Raw genomic sequence first — 16,378 nt, forward strand, 5'->3', positions numbered from 1 at the left:
TAATATGATAGGCATCCAAGATGGGTATAATAAAAACTATCATAAAAAGTGCATTGAATACTATGAGAAGTTTGATACTTGATGATTGTTTTGAGATATGGAGATGGTGATATTAGAGTCATGCTAGTTGAGTAGTTTTGATTTTGAGAAATACTTGTTCTAAAGTTTGTGATTCCCGTAGCATGCACGTATGGTGAACCGTTATGTGATGAAGTCGGAGCATGACTTATTTATTGATTGTCTTCCTTATGAGTGGCGGTCGGGAACGAGGGATGGTCTTTTCCTACCAATCTATCCCCCTAGGAGCATGCGCGTAGTACTTTGTTTCGATAACTAATAGATTTTTGCAATAAGTATGTGAGTTCTTTATGACTAATGTTGAGTCCGCGGATTTACGCACTCTCACCCTTCCACCATTGCTAGCCTCTCTAGTACCACGCAACTTTCGCCGGTACCATAAACCCACCATATACCTTCCTCAAAACAGCCACAATACCTACCTATTATGGCATTTCCATAAACATTCCAAGATATATTGCCATGCAACTTTCCACCGTTCCGTTATTATGACACGCTTCATCATTGTCATATTGCTTTGCATGATCATGTAGTTGACATCGTATTTGTGGCAAAGCCATCGTTCATAATTCTTTCATACATGTCACTCTTGATTCATTGCATATCCCGGTACACCGCCGGAGGCATTCACATAGAGTCATATTTTCTTCTAAGTATTGAGTTGTAATTCTTTGAGTTGTAAGTAAATAAAAGTATGATGATCATCATTATTAGAGCATTTTCCCATGTGAGGAAAGGATGATGGAGACTATGATTCCCCCACAAGTCGGGATGAGACTCCGGACGAAAAATAAAGTTAAAAAAAAGAGGCCATAAAAAAAGGGAAGGCCCAAATTAAAAAATGAGAGAAAAAGAGAGAAGGGACAATGTTGCTATCCTTTTTCCACACTTGTGCTTCAAAGTAGCACCATGATCTTCATGATAGAGAGTCTCTTATTTTGACACTTTCATATACTAGTGGGAATTTTTCATTATAGAACTTGGCTTTTATATTCCAATGATGGGCTTCCTCAAAATGCCCTAGGTCTTCGTGAGCGAGCAAGTTGGCTGCACACCCACTTAGTTACTTTTTGAGATTTCATACACTTATAGCTCTAGTGCATCCGTTGCATGGCAATCCCTACTCACTCACATTGATATCTATTGATGGGCATCTCCATAGCCCTTTGATACGCCTAGTTGATGTGAGACTATCTTCTCTTTTTTTGTCTTCCTCACAACCACCATTCTATTCCACATATAGTGATATGTCCATGGCTCACGCTCATGTATTGCGTGAAGATTGAAAAAGTTTGAGAACATTAAAAGTATGAAACAATTTCTTGGCTTGTCATCAGGGTTGTGCATGATTTAAATACTTTGTGTGGTGAAGATAGAGCATAGCAAGACTATATGATTTTGTAGGGATAACTTTCTTTTGCCATGTTATTTTGAGAAGACATAATTGCTTAGTTAGTATGCTTGAAGTATTATTATTTTTATGTCAACATTAAACTTTTATCTTTAATCTTTTGGATCTGAATATTCATGCCACAATAAAGAGAATTACATTGAGAAATATGCTAGGTAGCATTCCACATCAAAAATTCTGTTTTTATCATTTACCTACTCGAGGACGAGCAGGAATTAAGCTTGGGGATGCTTGATACGTCTCCAGCGTATCTATAATTTTTGATTGTTCCATGCTATTATATTATCTGTTTTGGATGTTAATGGGCTTTATTTTACACTTCTATATTATTTTTGGGACTAACCAACTAACCCAAGGGCCGATGCAAATTGCTATTTTTTTGCCTGTTTCAGTGTTTCGCAGAAAAGGAATATCAAACAGAATCCAAATGGAATGAAACCTTTGGGAGAGTTATTTTGGGAACAAACGTGATCCAGAGGACTTGGAGTGGACGTCAAGAAATCAACAAGGAGTCCACGAGGCAGGGGGCGCGCCTACCCCCCTGGGCGCGCCCTCCCCCTCGTGGGCCCCTCATGGCTCAACCGACCTACTTCTTCCTCCTATATATACTCATATACCCTAAAAACAATCCAAGAGCATCACGAAACCCTATTTCCATCACCGCAACCTTCCCAAGAGATCCCATCTTGGGGCCTTTTCCGGAGCTCCGCCGAAGGGGGCATCGATCACGGAGGGCCTCTACATCAACTCCATGGCCTCTCCGATGATGTGTGGGTAGTTTACTTCAGACCTTCGGGTCCATAGCTATTAGCTAGATGGCTTCTTCTCTCTCTTTGGATCTCAATACAAAGTTCCCCTCGATCTTCTTAGAGATATATTTGATGTAACTCTTTTTGTGGTGTGTTTGTCGAGATCCGATGAATTGTGGGTTTATGATCAAGTCTATCTATAAACAATATTTGATTCTTCTCTGGAATCTTTTATGTATGATTGGTTATCTTTGCAAGTCTCTTCGAATTATCAGTTTGGTTTGGCCTACTAGATTGATGTTTCTTGCAATGGGAGAAGTGCTTAGCTTTGGGTTCAATCTTGCGGTGCTCGATCCCAGTGACAGAAAGGGAAACGACACGTATTGTATTGTTGCCGTCGAGGATAAAAAGATGGGGTTTATATCATATTGCTTGAGTTTATCCTCGTACATCATGTCATCTTACCTAAAGCGTTACTCTGTTCTTACGAACATAATACTATAGATGCATGTTGGATAGCTGTCGATGTGCGAAGTAATAGTAGTAGATTCAGGCAGGAGTCGGTCTACTTGTCATGGACATGATGCCTATATACATGATCATGCCTAGATATTCTCATAATTATTCTCTTTTTTATCAATTGCTCGACAGTAATTTGTTCACCCATCGTAATACTTATGCTATCTTGAGAGAAGCCACTAGTGAAACCTATGGCCCCCAGGTCTATTCTCTATTATATTTATCTCCCGTCAACAAGCTATTTCTATTACCTTTTATTTTGCAATCTTTACTTTTAATCTTTATCATAAAAATACCAAAAATATTATCTTATCATCTCTATCAGATCTCACTCTCGTAAGTGACCGTGAAGGGATTGACAACCCCATTATCGCGTTGGTTGCGAGGTTCTTATTTGTTTGTGTAGGTACGAGGGATTTGCGTGTGCCCTCCTACTGGATTGATACCTTGGTTCTCAAAAACTAAGGGAAATACTTACGCTACTTTGCTGCATCACCCTTTCCTCTTCAAGGGAAAACTAACGCAGTGCTCAAGAGGTAGCACTCCCCTTTGTTTAAAATTAAGCACTTCATTGATATGTCTCCAACGTATCTATAATTTTTATTGTTCCATGCTATTATATTATCTATTTTTAATGTTTTATATGCATTAATATTCTATTTTATATTATTTTTGGGACTAACCTATTAACCTAGAGCCCAGTGACAGTTCCTGTTTTTTCCTTGTTTTTGAGTTTTGCAGAAAAGGAATACCAAATGGAGTCCAAACGAATGAAACCTTTGCGATAATTTTTCTTGGACCAGACGACAACCAGGAGACTTGGAGATGAAGTTGGAGAGGCCACAAGGCGGCCACAAGGACGGAGGGCGCGCCCAGGGGGGTAGGGCGCGCCCCCCACCCTTGTGGGCCCCCTGTGACCCTCCTGGCCTAATTCTTTCGTCTATATATTCCGAAATATCCCCAAGCCACCAAAGGCATCCACGAAAACATTTTTCCACCGCCTCAACCTTCTATACCCGTGAGATCCCATCAAGGTACCTTTTCGGCACCCTTCCGGAGGGTGATTCGATCACAGAGGGCTTCTACATCAACTCTATTGCCCTTCTGATGAAGCATGAGTAGTTTACCTCAGACCTACGGGTCCATAGCTAGTAGCTAGATGGCTTCTTCTCTCCTTTGATTCTCAATACCATGTTCTCCTCGATGTTCTTGGAGATCCATCCGATGTAATCTTCTTTTGCGGTGTGTTTCTCGAGATCCAATGAATTGTGGATTTATGATCAAGTCTATCTATGAACAATATTTGATTCTTCTCTGAAATCTTTTATGTATGATTGGTTATCTTTGCAAGTGTCTTCGAATTATCATTTTGGTTTGGCCTACTAGATTGATCTTTCTTGCAATGGGAGAAGTTCTTAGCTTTGGGTTCAATCTTGCAGTGTCCTTTCCTAGTAACAGTAGCGGTAGCAAGGCATGTATTGTTTTGTTGCCATCGAGGATAAAAAGATGGGGTTTACATCATATTGCTTGAGTTTATTCCTCTACATCATGTCATCTTACTTAATGCGTTACTCTGTTCTTCATGAACTTAATACTCTAGATGCAGGCAAGAATCGGTCGATGTGTGGAGTAATAGTAGTAGATGCAGAATTGTTTTGGTCTACTTGACATGGACGTGATGCCTATATTTCATAATCATTGCCTTAGATATCGTCATAACTTTGCGCTTTTCTATCAATTGCTCGACAGTAATTTGTTCACCCACTGTATTATTTGCTATCTTGAGAGAAGCCTCTAGTGAAACCTATGCCCCCCGGGTTGTATTTTCCATCATATATGTTTCTGATCTTCTATTTTCCATCGTATTAGTTTACGATCTATTATTTTGCAACCTTTTACTTTGTGGTCTATAAACCCAAAAAACCCAAAAAATACTTACTTTATCATTTGTTTAGTTTTATTTATCTCTATCCGATCTCACTTTTGCAAGTGATCGTAAAGGGATTGACAACCCCTTTATCATGTTGGGTGCAAGTTCTTTGATTGTTTGTGTAGGTATTGGTGATTTGTGCATTTTCTCTTACTGGATTGATACCTTGGTTCTCTATCTAAAGGAAATACTTATCTCTACTTTGTTGCATCACCCTTTCCTCTTCAAGGAAAAAGCCAACGCAAGCTCAAGAAGTAGCAGGAAGAATTTCTGGCACCGTTGCCAGGGAGATCTACGCCAAGTCAAGACATAGCAAGTACCCATCATAAAACTCTCATATCTTCCATTACATTATTCACCATTTGCCTCTCGTTTTCCACTCCCCCACTTCTAAACGAGTTTTGAAAAAGATTTTCCTTTTTATTCGCCCTCTTTTTTGTTTGCCTTTTTCTTGTTCAATCTTATGTTTGCTTGTGTTGCCATGTGCCTTCTATTTGGTTTCATCTTCGCTTGCTAAAAATCTATTGACATGGATCCTCATCCACTTGCTAATCTTCTTAAAATAAACAATTATGATGAACCAATTGCTAGTGAGTTGAGTGCACTAGATTATCTTTATGAGGTTTTGCTTGAAATTCGTGAATCTAAAAATTGTGATGAAGTGTTGAAAGAATAAATTTATGAAGTGATTCATGATAGCTCCTTGAATGAAAAGCATGATTTCAATGATGTTATTATAAATTCTATTAATGTCAATTGTGTTAATGATATGCAAAACCCTAAGCTTGGGGATGCTAGTTTTGCTATGTCGACTACTTGTTGCAATGATCATGATTTGGGTGATTCTTCTTACAATCTTGAAAATTTATTTAAGTATCATGATGAATATGTTTGCTATAATATTGAAAGTGGGTTTGGAAGAGTGTAACTTTAGGATATAATTATTCCACTACTTTGGAGATTGATAAGTCTTATGATTTTTTTTATAAAAGTGGGTTTGGAGAGGTCATGACTTTATTTGATGATAATCCCACTATTTTGGAAGAGTGTCAACTTTGCATGCATGTGGATCATGTTTTATGTGATAGTTATATTGTTAAATTTGATTATGATCGTACATGTAATTATTATGAGAGGGTAAAATATGGTTGTAGAAATTTTAATGTTACTAAATTACCTCTCATTATGTTGAGTTTGCTATTGTTTCTTTCTTATTCCTTGCATATGCTAGTTTTTGCTTGTCTTCATAATGTGTTTGCTTATATAATGCCTATGCATAGGAAGTATGTTATACTTAAACTTGTTTTCCCCATGCTACATGATGCTCTCTTCATGTTTCAATTGTTATCTTTCACGTGAGCATCATTGAAATCTCAATGCCTAGCTAAAAGGCTTTAAAGAAAAGCGCTTATTGGGAGACAACCCAATATTTTTTGGTTCTGTTTTGCAATAAATAATTCATCTAGCTTATGGTTAGATGTGTTTTTGTGTTTTATTTAGTGTTTGTGCCAAGTAAGACCTTTGGGATAGCTTACGGTGATAGTTGATTTGATCTTGCTGAAAAACAGAAAATTATGCGCTCAGGAAAAAATTCTCATTTTTAACAGAAGTGTGATAAAATACTGATTCTTTTTGCAGAATATTAACAGACAAATTTCCCAGGCTGTCCTAATTTTTCAGAATTTTTGGATTTATAGAAGTATTCTGGAGTTATAGATTGCTACAGACTATTTTGCTTTTGACAGATTCTGTTTTCTATGTGTTGTCTGCTTATTTTGATGAATCTATGGGTAGTATTGGGGGTATGAACCATGGAAAAGTTAGAATACTGTAGATATTACACCAATATAAATAAATAATGAGTTCACAACAGTACCAAAAGTGGTGATTTATTTTTCTTATACTAACGGAGCTTATGAGATTTTCTGTTGAGTTTTGTGTTGTGAAGTTTTCAAGTTTTGGGTAAGGATTTGATGGACTATGGAATAAGGAGTGGCAAGAGCCTAAGATTGGGGATGCCCAAGGCAACCCAAGGTAATATTCAAGGACAAACAAGAGCCTAATCTTGGGGATGCCCCGAAAGGCATCCCTCTTTCATCTTCGTCTATCGGTAACTTTACTTGAGGCTATATTTTTATTCACCACATGATATGTGTTTTGCTTGGAGCGTCTTGTATGATTTGAGTCTTTCCTTTTTAGTTTGCCACAATCATACTTGATGTACATACCTTTTGAGAGGGACATGCATGAATCGTGATTTATTAGAATACTCTACGTGCTTCACTTATATCTTTTGAGCTAGGCAATTTTGCTCTAGTGCTTCACTTATATCTTTTTAGAGCACGGCGGTGGTTTTATTTTATAGAAATTATTGAAATCTAATGCTTCACTTATATTATTTTGAGAGTCTTTAAATAGCATGGTAATTTTCTTTGGTTATAAATTTAGTCCTAATATGATAGGCATCCAAGAGGGATATAATAAAAACTTCAATATAAAGTGCATTGAATACTATGAGAAGTTTGATTCCTTATGGTTGTTTTGAGATATAATGATGGTGATATTAGAGTCATGCTAGTGAGTAATTGTGAGTCCCGTAGCATGCACGTATGGTGAACCATTATGTAACGAAGTTGGGGCATGAAATATTTTTTGATTGTCTTCCTTATGAGTGGTGGTCGGGCACGAGCGATGGTCTTTTCCTACCAATCTATCCCCCTAGGAGCATTCGCGTAGTACTTTGTTTTGATGACTAATAGATTTTTTGCAATAAGTATGTGATTTCTTTATGGCTTATATTGATTCCATGGATTATACGCACTCTCACTCTTCCACCATTGTTAGCCTCTCTAGTGTTGCGCAACTTTCGCTGGTACCTTAAACCCACCATATACCTTCCTCAAAACAGCCACCTTACCTACCTATTATGGCATTTCCATAGCCATTCCGAGATATATTGCCATGCAACTTTCCACCGTTCCGTTTATTATGACACACTTCATCATTGTCATATTGCTTTGCATGATCATGTAGTTGACATCTTATTTGTGGCAAAGGCACCATTCATAATTCTTTCATACATGTCACTCTTGACTCGTTGCACATCCTGGTACACCGCTGGAGGCATTCATATAGAGTCATATTTTGTTCTAGTATTGAGCTGTAATTCTTGAGTTGTAAGTAAATAAAAGTGTGATGATCTTTATTAGAGCATTGTCCCATGTGAGGAAAAGGGTGATGGAGACTATGATTCCCACACAAGTCGGGATGAGACTTCAGACGAAAAAAAGAGAGAGAAAAGAGAGAAGGGACAATGTTACTATCCTTTTACCACACTTATGCTTCAAACTAGCACCATGATCTTCATGATAAAGAGTCTCCTATGGTGTCACTTTCATATGCTAGTGGGAATTTTTCATGGGCCTCCTCAAATTGCCCTAGGTCTTCGTGAGTAAGTGAGTTGGATGCACACCCACTTAGTTTCTTTTTGAGATTTCATAAACTTATAGCTCTAGTGCTTCCGTTGCATGGCAATCCCTACTCACTCACATTGATATCTATTGATGGGCATCTCCATAGCCCGTTGATAAGCCTAGTTGATGTGAGACTATCTCCCTCTTTTTGTCTTCTCCACAACCACCATATTTATTCCACCTATAGTGTTATGTCCATGGCTCATGCTTATGTATTGCGTGAAAGTTGAGAAAGTTTGAGAACGTCAAAAGTATGAAACAATTGCTTGGCTTGTCATCGGGGTTGTGCATGATTTAAATACTTTGTGTGGTGAAGATAGAGCATAGCCAGACTATATGATTTTGTAGGGATAAGCTTTCTTTGGCCATGTTATTTTGAGAAGACATAATTGCCTTGTTAGTATGCTTGAAGTATTATTGTTTTATGTCAATATTAAACTTTTGTTTTGAATCTTATGTATCTGAACATTCATTTCACAATAAAGAAAATTACATGGATAAATATGTTAGCTAGCATTCCACATGAAAAAATCTGCTTTTATCATTTACCTACTCGAGGAAGAGCAGGAATTAAGCTTGGGGATGCTTGATACGTCTCCAACATATCTATAATTTTGTATTATTCCATGCTATTATATTAACTGTTTTGGATGTTTTATATGCATTAATATGCTATTTTATATTATTTTTGGGACTAACCTATTAACGTAGAGCCCAGTGCTAGTTCTTGTTTTTTCTTAGTTTTTGAGATTCACAGAAAAGGAATACCAAACGGAGTCCAAACGGAATGAAACATTCCCGATGATTTTTCTTGGACCAGAAGACAACCACGCGACTTGGTGATATAGTCGGTGATGATGATATAGACCTGGGGTAGGGTCATAGGCCTAACCTATGCGTCCTATGCAAGGTCACTGTCATAGAAGCAAAGAAGCTCAAGAGACCACAGGGAGGGCCCAACAAAGGTGTCGAGTGCAATCCACTCGACTAATCAACTACTCGAAGAACCCTCCTTCCTGAAGTTGCTCGACCAATCGACCACTCGACCATACAAGAATCCACTCGACCTATTGAAGACCAGGAGTCATCTGGAATGGCAACGGACGAGCGTTCACTTTGTAATCTTTAAGGCCATTAAGGCATTTAAGGCTGGCATTACCACTAACGCCTCATCTTTATGTACATTGAACCCTGTGTAACGGAGGGGAGCTGGGGTCCTGGCACACTCTATATAAGCCACCCCCTCCTCTAGGACAAGGGTTCACACCCCCTGTAACACACACACACACACACATAATCCAGTCGACCGCCTCTGGGCACCGAGACGTAGGACTGTTACTTCCTCTGCGAAGGGCCTGAACTCGTAAAACTCGTGTGTACAACTTCGCCATAGCTAGGATCTTGCCTCCTCATACCTACCCCCCATTCTACTGTCCGTCTTAGATCCACGACAGTTGGCGCTCACCTTGGGGCGGGGGTCTTAGCGACTTTTTGGTGGAGTTGCGATTTTTTCCGATTCTCATCATCATGGTTTCCGCCGGTGGACTGGCTGAGGGCCGCGAGATCCGTCTCGGCGCGCTCGTTTTCGTTGCCGATGACTCCGCTTGGCTTCAGGAAGCTCCACTCGACGTCGAGGCGCTCCCCGTCTGCGGGGCGACGCACTTTCGCGTGTGCGTCCACAGCGTCCTTCTCCGGTAGCCGTCGACCCAGTATCGGTCGGCTCCTATGGTGTCCTCGCCCCCCACTGTTCGCCGGCGCAAGCATTCCGGTCGGTCGCGGCTCCAGCGGTGGGTGAGACACGCGGTGGCCCGTCAGTCGTCCACCCCACAAGTCGCGGCAATCGAGCCCGACAAAACTCTCGACGGCATGTTCGACCTATCGACTGGCTCCGTTGAGACCGCATCTGAGTGCGACAGCAGCAATCCCGCGGCGAAAGTCTTGATGGTCAATGGACCACGCAGTCCTCCTGGCTTCCCTCGTGATGACAGTGGTGATGGCGGCGGTGATCCGTCGCGCGTTCACGAGGAGTACCGAGCCCCTTTCTTCGCAGCAGCGGGAAGAGCTTCGCCGCCGCAATATGGATGCGCTTCACACTCCTATCGTTGGAGAAACCGCCGAGGCCCGGGCCTTGGAGGAGGCGCGCCTAGACAACTACGCTGAGCGCACTCAACTGGAGAACCTTCAGCATGCTCTCGACGAGCGTGCTCAGCAGCGGATCCCTGAATCCAGTCGATGGCAGCTTTTTCCGCCTCAAACTCAAGTATTCCGCACTCCGATTCAAAATCTCACAGCTGCAGCCCAAATAGCAGAGTCAATTCAGCCTTCCCAGTCAGAAGCTGGCAGAGGTTTGATGCAGATCTGGGCCTTGGTCCGAGCAGCCGGAGAGCAGAACACAGCAGTGTCTCAGTCGCGGAATAGGATTCATAGCAGGTCTGTGATGGCAGATATAGTTAAGTCGGCCCACAGCGCAAGATCACCCCCGCGGCGTGAAGGACGTGGGCACAGGCAAGATTAGTACGGAAACCACGAGCAATATGATCACCGACTCGGCCACGATGACCGTCGTCGAGTGCCCACGCCTCCTCTGAGGAGTGGGTCATATGTTTCTCGGCGGCATGATGACAGACGCCCTCACAGTGGCGAGCGAAGAACACAAGTCGACCCAAGGGAGCCAGGCTTTGATGCGAGATCTATTCTCATTCAAGGTCTAGTTGACAGGAACAGAGCACAAAGAGAAGGCCATGACAGAGATTACCCGACTAGCAGCAGAGTGCACGTTTCAGGTCCCGAGTGTTTCAGCAGAGCCATCAGGGTCGCAGTGATTCCTCCCAACTTTAGGTTGGCGACTGGAGTCAGCAAGTTTACTGGTGAGTCTAAGCCTGACAGTTGGCTTGAAGACTACCGATTGGCTGTACAAATTGGTGGTGGCAATGATAAAGTGGCCACAAAGCACCTTCCTCTGATGTTGGAAGGCTCGGCCAGAGCATGGTTGAACCAGTAAGCACCTGGCAGTATATTCAGTTGGGAGGAACTCGCCAGAGTGTTTGTTAGGACTGTTGAAGGTATTTGCAAACGACCAGCGGGGTTGACAGAATTGTAGCATTGTGTGCAAAAACCGAATGAAACCCTGAGAGACTATATCCAGAGATGGATCACATTGCACCATATAGTGGAGAATGTGTCAGATCACCAAGTAGTTTGTGCCTTCAAAGAAGGCGTTAAGTATCGAGAGTTGAATCTGCAATTCGGTCGGACAGGGATATGTCCTTGACTCGTATGATGGAGATTGCCACCAAATACGCTAACGGCAAAGAAGAAGACCGACTCCGGAGTGGCAAGCACAAAATAGTCGCCCAGGAAACCGAAGGAGGGAATTCCAGTCGGAAACAGAAGCGCAAGGCCGAGCCAGCTACTCCTGGTGAAGCCTTAGTCGTGGCTCAAGGAAAGTTCAAGGGGAAGCCCAAAGGGCCCTAGACCCACAAGAAAGTGAAAAATCAAGACGGAAATGATGTGTTGGATTTGCCATGTCACATTCACATCAATTACAATGAAGAGGGTAATCTGATTTATCCTAAACATACCACTCGATAGTGCCGAGTTTTGATCCAGTAGTTCTGAGAAAAGCAACCCAGTGAGAAGGAAAAGGAGTTGGACAAGGATGAGGATAAGGAAGAAGATGACGATGGTTTTCCCAATGTCAATTCCACTCTGGTGATTTTTGCCGATGTGGAGAGCAAAAGTCGACTGAAAGTTATGAACAGAGAAGTAAAGATGGTTGCTCTAGCAACACCCAGTTATTTGAAGTGGTCTCAGACTGCCATCACATTCAACCAGTCTGATCACCCAGTGCGTATAGCCACCCCTGGAAGGCAAGCGTTGGTGGTCGACCCAGTTGTTGAAGGCACTCGACTGACCAAAGTGCTAATGGATGGTGGTAGCGGCCTGAATATCCTTTATGCTGAAACCTTGAAGGGAATGGGCATTCCGATGTCCAAGCTTAGTGAAAGCAATATGAGTTTCCATGGCGTTATACCTGGCAAGAAGGCTGAATCACTCTGCAAATCACCCTTGATGTGGTTTTTGGTGATTCCAAGAATTACCGCAAGGAAAAGTTGATATTTGAAGTAGTGGATTTCCAGAGTGCTTACCATGATATTCTGGGTAGGCCTCCCTATGCACATTTCATGGCTCGACCATGTTATGTGTACCTCAAATTGAAAATTTCTGGTCCCAAAGGAGTGATCACTATCACTAGCAATCGGCAGAAGGCAGAAGAGTGCTTCCAGAAGGGCTCAAAAATTGCCGATGCACAAATAGCAGCAGTCAAAATGCAAGAATACCGGAAAAATGCAGATCTGAGTGATTTGCTGCGCTCCAAGAAGCCTGCCACAGATTCTGCATTTCAGTCGTCCGGTGAAACCAAGCCGATTCATATTCACCCGACCGATCCTAATGCTGCTCCTACTCATATCTCAACATCGCTCGACAACAAATAGGAAGAAGCGCTCATCCAGTTCCTCCATGAGAACTGGGACATCTTTGCATGGAAACCTTCTGACATGCCGGGTGTACCCAGTGGACTGGCTGAGCATCGTTTGTGAGTCGACCCGAAAGTAAAACCAGTCAAGGAACATCTTCGACGGTCCGCCGTACAGAAGAAAAAAGCAATTGGTGAGGAAGTGGCTCGGCTCCTGGCAGCTGAGTTCATCCGAGAGATTTACCACTCCGAGTGGCTGGCCGATGTTGTCATGGTCCCCAAGAAGGACGACTCACTTCGCATGTGCATTGACTTCAAGCATATCAATCGGGCCTGCCCAAAAGATCATTTTCCTCTCCCCCGCATCGACCAGATTGTCGACTCGACTACAGGGTGTGAGCATTTGTCTTTTCTAGACGCCTATTCTGAGTACCATCAGATCCGACTGTATGGACCCGATGAGATAAAAACAGCTTTCATCACTCCATTCGGGTGTTTTTGTTATGTCACCATGCCATTCGGTCTCAAGAACGCTAGAGCCACATTCATGAGGATGATTCAGAAGTGTCTGCTCACTCAAATCGGTCGGAATGTGGAAGCATACATGGATGACATTGTGGTCAAGTCACGTAAAGGTTCCAACCTGCTGGCTGACCTTGCTGAAACCTTTGCCAACCTGAGAAGGTATGATATCAAGCTTAACCCATCAAAGTGCACATTCGGAGTTCCTGGTGGAAAGTTACTCGGCTTCCTTGTTTCCGAACAAGGGATCGACACGAACCTAGAGAAAGTTGGTGCCATACTCCGAATGAAGCGCCCTGTGCGTGTGCATGATGTCCAGAAGCTTACTGGTTGTTTGGTCGCCTTGAGTTGATTCATTTCTCGCCTCGGTGAAAAGGCATTACTCCTTTACCGACTAATGAAGAAACCTGACAAGTTCGAGTGGACTCCTGAAGCTGATGCAGCGTTTGCAGAACTCAAAGCCCTGCTTTCCACCCAGCCGGTGCTCGCTGCCCCAATCAGCAAAGAGCCTTTACTGCTTTATATTGCAGCCACTGGACAAGTTGTTAGTACAGTACTCATGGTCGAGCGGGAAGAAGAAGGAAAAGCATATAAAGTTCAGCACCCAGTATACTATGTTTCTGAAGTTCTGACTCCATCCAAGCAAAGATATCCACATTCTTAGAAGCTTGTTTATGGGATTTACATGACCACGAAGAAGGTTGCACATTATTTCTCTGATCACTCCATTATAGTCGTCAGTGACGCACCTTTGTCAGAAATTCTGAACAACAGAGATGCAACTGGTCGAGTGGCAAAGTGGGCGATTGAACTCCTTCCCTTGGATATCAAGTTTGAGCCAAAGAAAGCTATCAAGTCCCAAGCAATAGCAGATTTCCTCGCCGAATGGGTCGAACAGCAACTGCCGACTCTGATTCACTTGGAGCATTGGACCATGTTCTTTGATGGATCCAAGATGCTGAATGGTTCCGGTGCTTCGGTGGTACTGGTATCCCCCCGAGGTGACAAACTCAGCTATGTTCTCCAGATTCATATTGACTCCTCCAACAATGAAGCTGAACATGAAGCACTTCTGTACGGGGTTGCGTATGGCCATTTCACTCGGCGTCCGTCGCCTCATGGTCTACGGCGACTCGGATTTTGTGGTTAATCAAGTAATGGATGAGTGGGACGTCAGAAGCCCGGCTATGACTGGCTATTGTAATGCAATGAGAAAGTTAGAGAAGAAGTATGAAGGGTTAGAGCTCCATCACATACCCCGACTTAAAAATCAAGCGGCTGATGATTTGGCAAAGATAGGTTCCAAGAGGGAGGCCATTCCTAGCAATGTGTTTTTGGAACATATTCATACACCTTTAGTTCAGGAAGACCCTTTCACTGAAGAGCCCCCACAACCAAAGAGTGCCACTGATCCGACTGAAGTCGAAGTCCCAGCCGTGGTCGACTTGATCATGGAGGTTTTGGTCATCACTCCCGACTGGATAGTACCGTACATTGCGTACATTCTTAGGAAGGAACTCCCAGAGGATGACGAAGAGGCTCGACAGATCGTCCATCGATCCAAAGCCTTTACTGTGATAAGAGGACAGCTGTACAGAGAAAGTGTAGCTGGAGTCAGTCAGAAATGCATAACACCAGAAGAAGGTCGAGTGATCCTCAACGACATCCACTCGAGGACCTGTGGTCACCATGCGTCCTCTCGGACCATTGTGGCCAAAGCATACCGAGTAGGGTTTTATTGGCCACGAGCAAATGAGATGGCGAAAGAAATAGTTGACAAATGTGAAGGTTGCCAGTTTTACTCGAACATGTCTCACAAGCCTGCATCAGCCCTGAAGACCATTCCACTCGTTTGGCCCTTTGCCATTTGGGGATTGGACATGGTCGAACCTCTGAGGACTGGCAAGAGCGGCTTCACTCATGTGCTCGTGGCAGTCGACAAGTTCACCAAATGGATTGAAACCAAGCCTATCAAAAATCTTGAAGCCAGTACTGTTGTTAGCTTCATCAGAGAATTAATGTTCAGATATGGTGTTCCGCACAGCATCATCATCGACAATGGATCTAACTTCGATTATGATGAGTTTCGAGCCTTCTATGCTTCCCAAGGCACTCGAGTCGACTATGCTTCAGTCGCCCATCCCCAATCGAATGGACAAGCAGAAAGAGAAAATGGATAATTCTCGAAGGACTGAAACCCCGATTGATGCGTGATCTCAAGCATGCAGCAGGCACCTGGGTCGATGAACTTCCATCAGTGCTTTGGGGATTGAGGACAACTCCAAATCGGTCGATTGGCCAAACTCCATTCTTCTTGGTCTATGGACCTGAAGTTGTTCTACCGAGTGACTTGCTTCAGAATGCACCCTGAGTCGAGATTTTCTCTGAAGATGAAGCGGAGTAGGCTTGGCAAGACACAGTTGATCTCCTGGAAGAGGAAAGAGAGATGGCACTGATCCGGTCGACCATTTATCACCAAGAGCTGCACCGATTCCACGCCAGAAACGTGAGGGGTCGAGCATTTCAAGAGGGAGACTTGGTTCTTCGAGTGGATCAACAGAAACCTCACAAGCTCGCTCCTGCTTAGGAAGGCCCCTTCATTGTCACCAGAATGCTCCACAACAGAGCGTACCATCTTTACAATGTCGAGCACAAGAAATACGAGCCACGCGCTTGGAATGCGGAGCTGCTCCGCCCCTTTTACACTTAAAAGCACTCAGACTGTTGAGGTGTAATAAGAAATACCCTCTAGTTTGATTATCAAAGACACAGTTTTACAGTCTCCTAAATGATTGTTGTTCCTTTTTTATATGTTCTAAATCCCCTAGTGGGTGCCTTAGATGCGAATCCATTTCGCCTAAGTTTAAGAACAATCCTATCGAGTGAAGAGCAACCCTCTCACTCGGAGGCTTAACTGCGAATCCTTTCGCCTAAGTTTGAAAAATCCCACTGAGTGGTGAGCAAGCCTCTCACTCGGGGGCTTAGATGCGAATCTGTTTCGCCTAAGTTTAAAAAAATCATGTCGAATGAAGAGCAACCCTCTCACTCGGGGGCTTAGCTGCAGTCCAGTACTCGCCTAAGTTTGAAAAATCCTACCGAGTGGTGAGCAAGCCTCTCACTCGGGGGCTTAGCTGCAGTCCAGTACTCGCCTAAGTTTGAAAAAATCCTACCAAGTGGTGAGCAAGCCTCTCACTCGAGGGCTTAGCTGCAGTCCAGTGC

Source organism: Triticum urartu, chromosome 6A (assembly GCF_056163025.1).
Source record: "Triticum urartu cultivar PI428250 chromosome 6A, HENAU_Tu73, whole genome shotgun sequence".
Classification (NCBI taxonomy): Eukaryota; Viridiplantae; Streptophyta; class Magnoliopsida; order Poales; family Poaceae; genus Triticum; species Triticum urartu.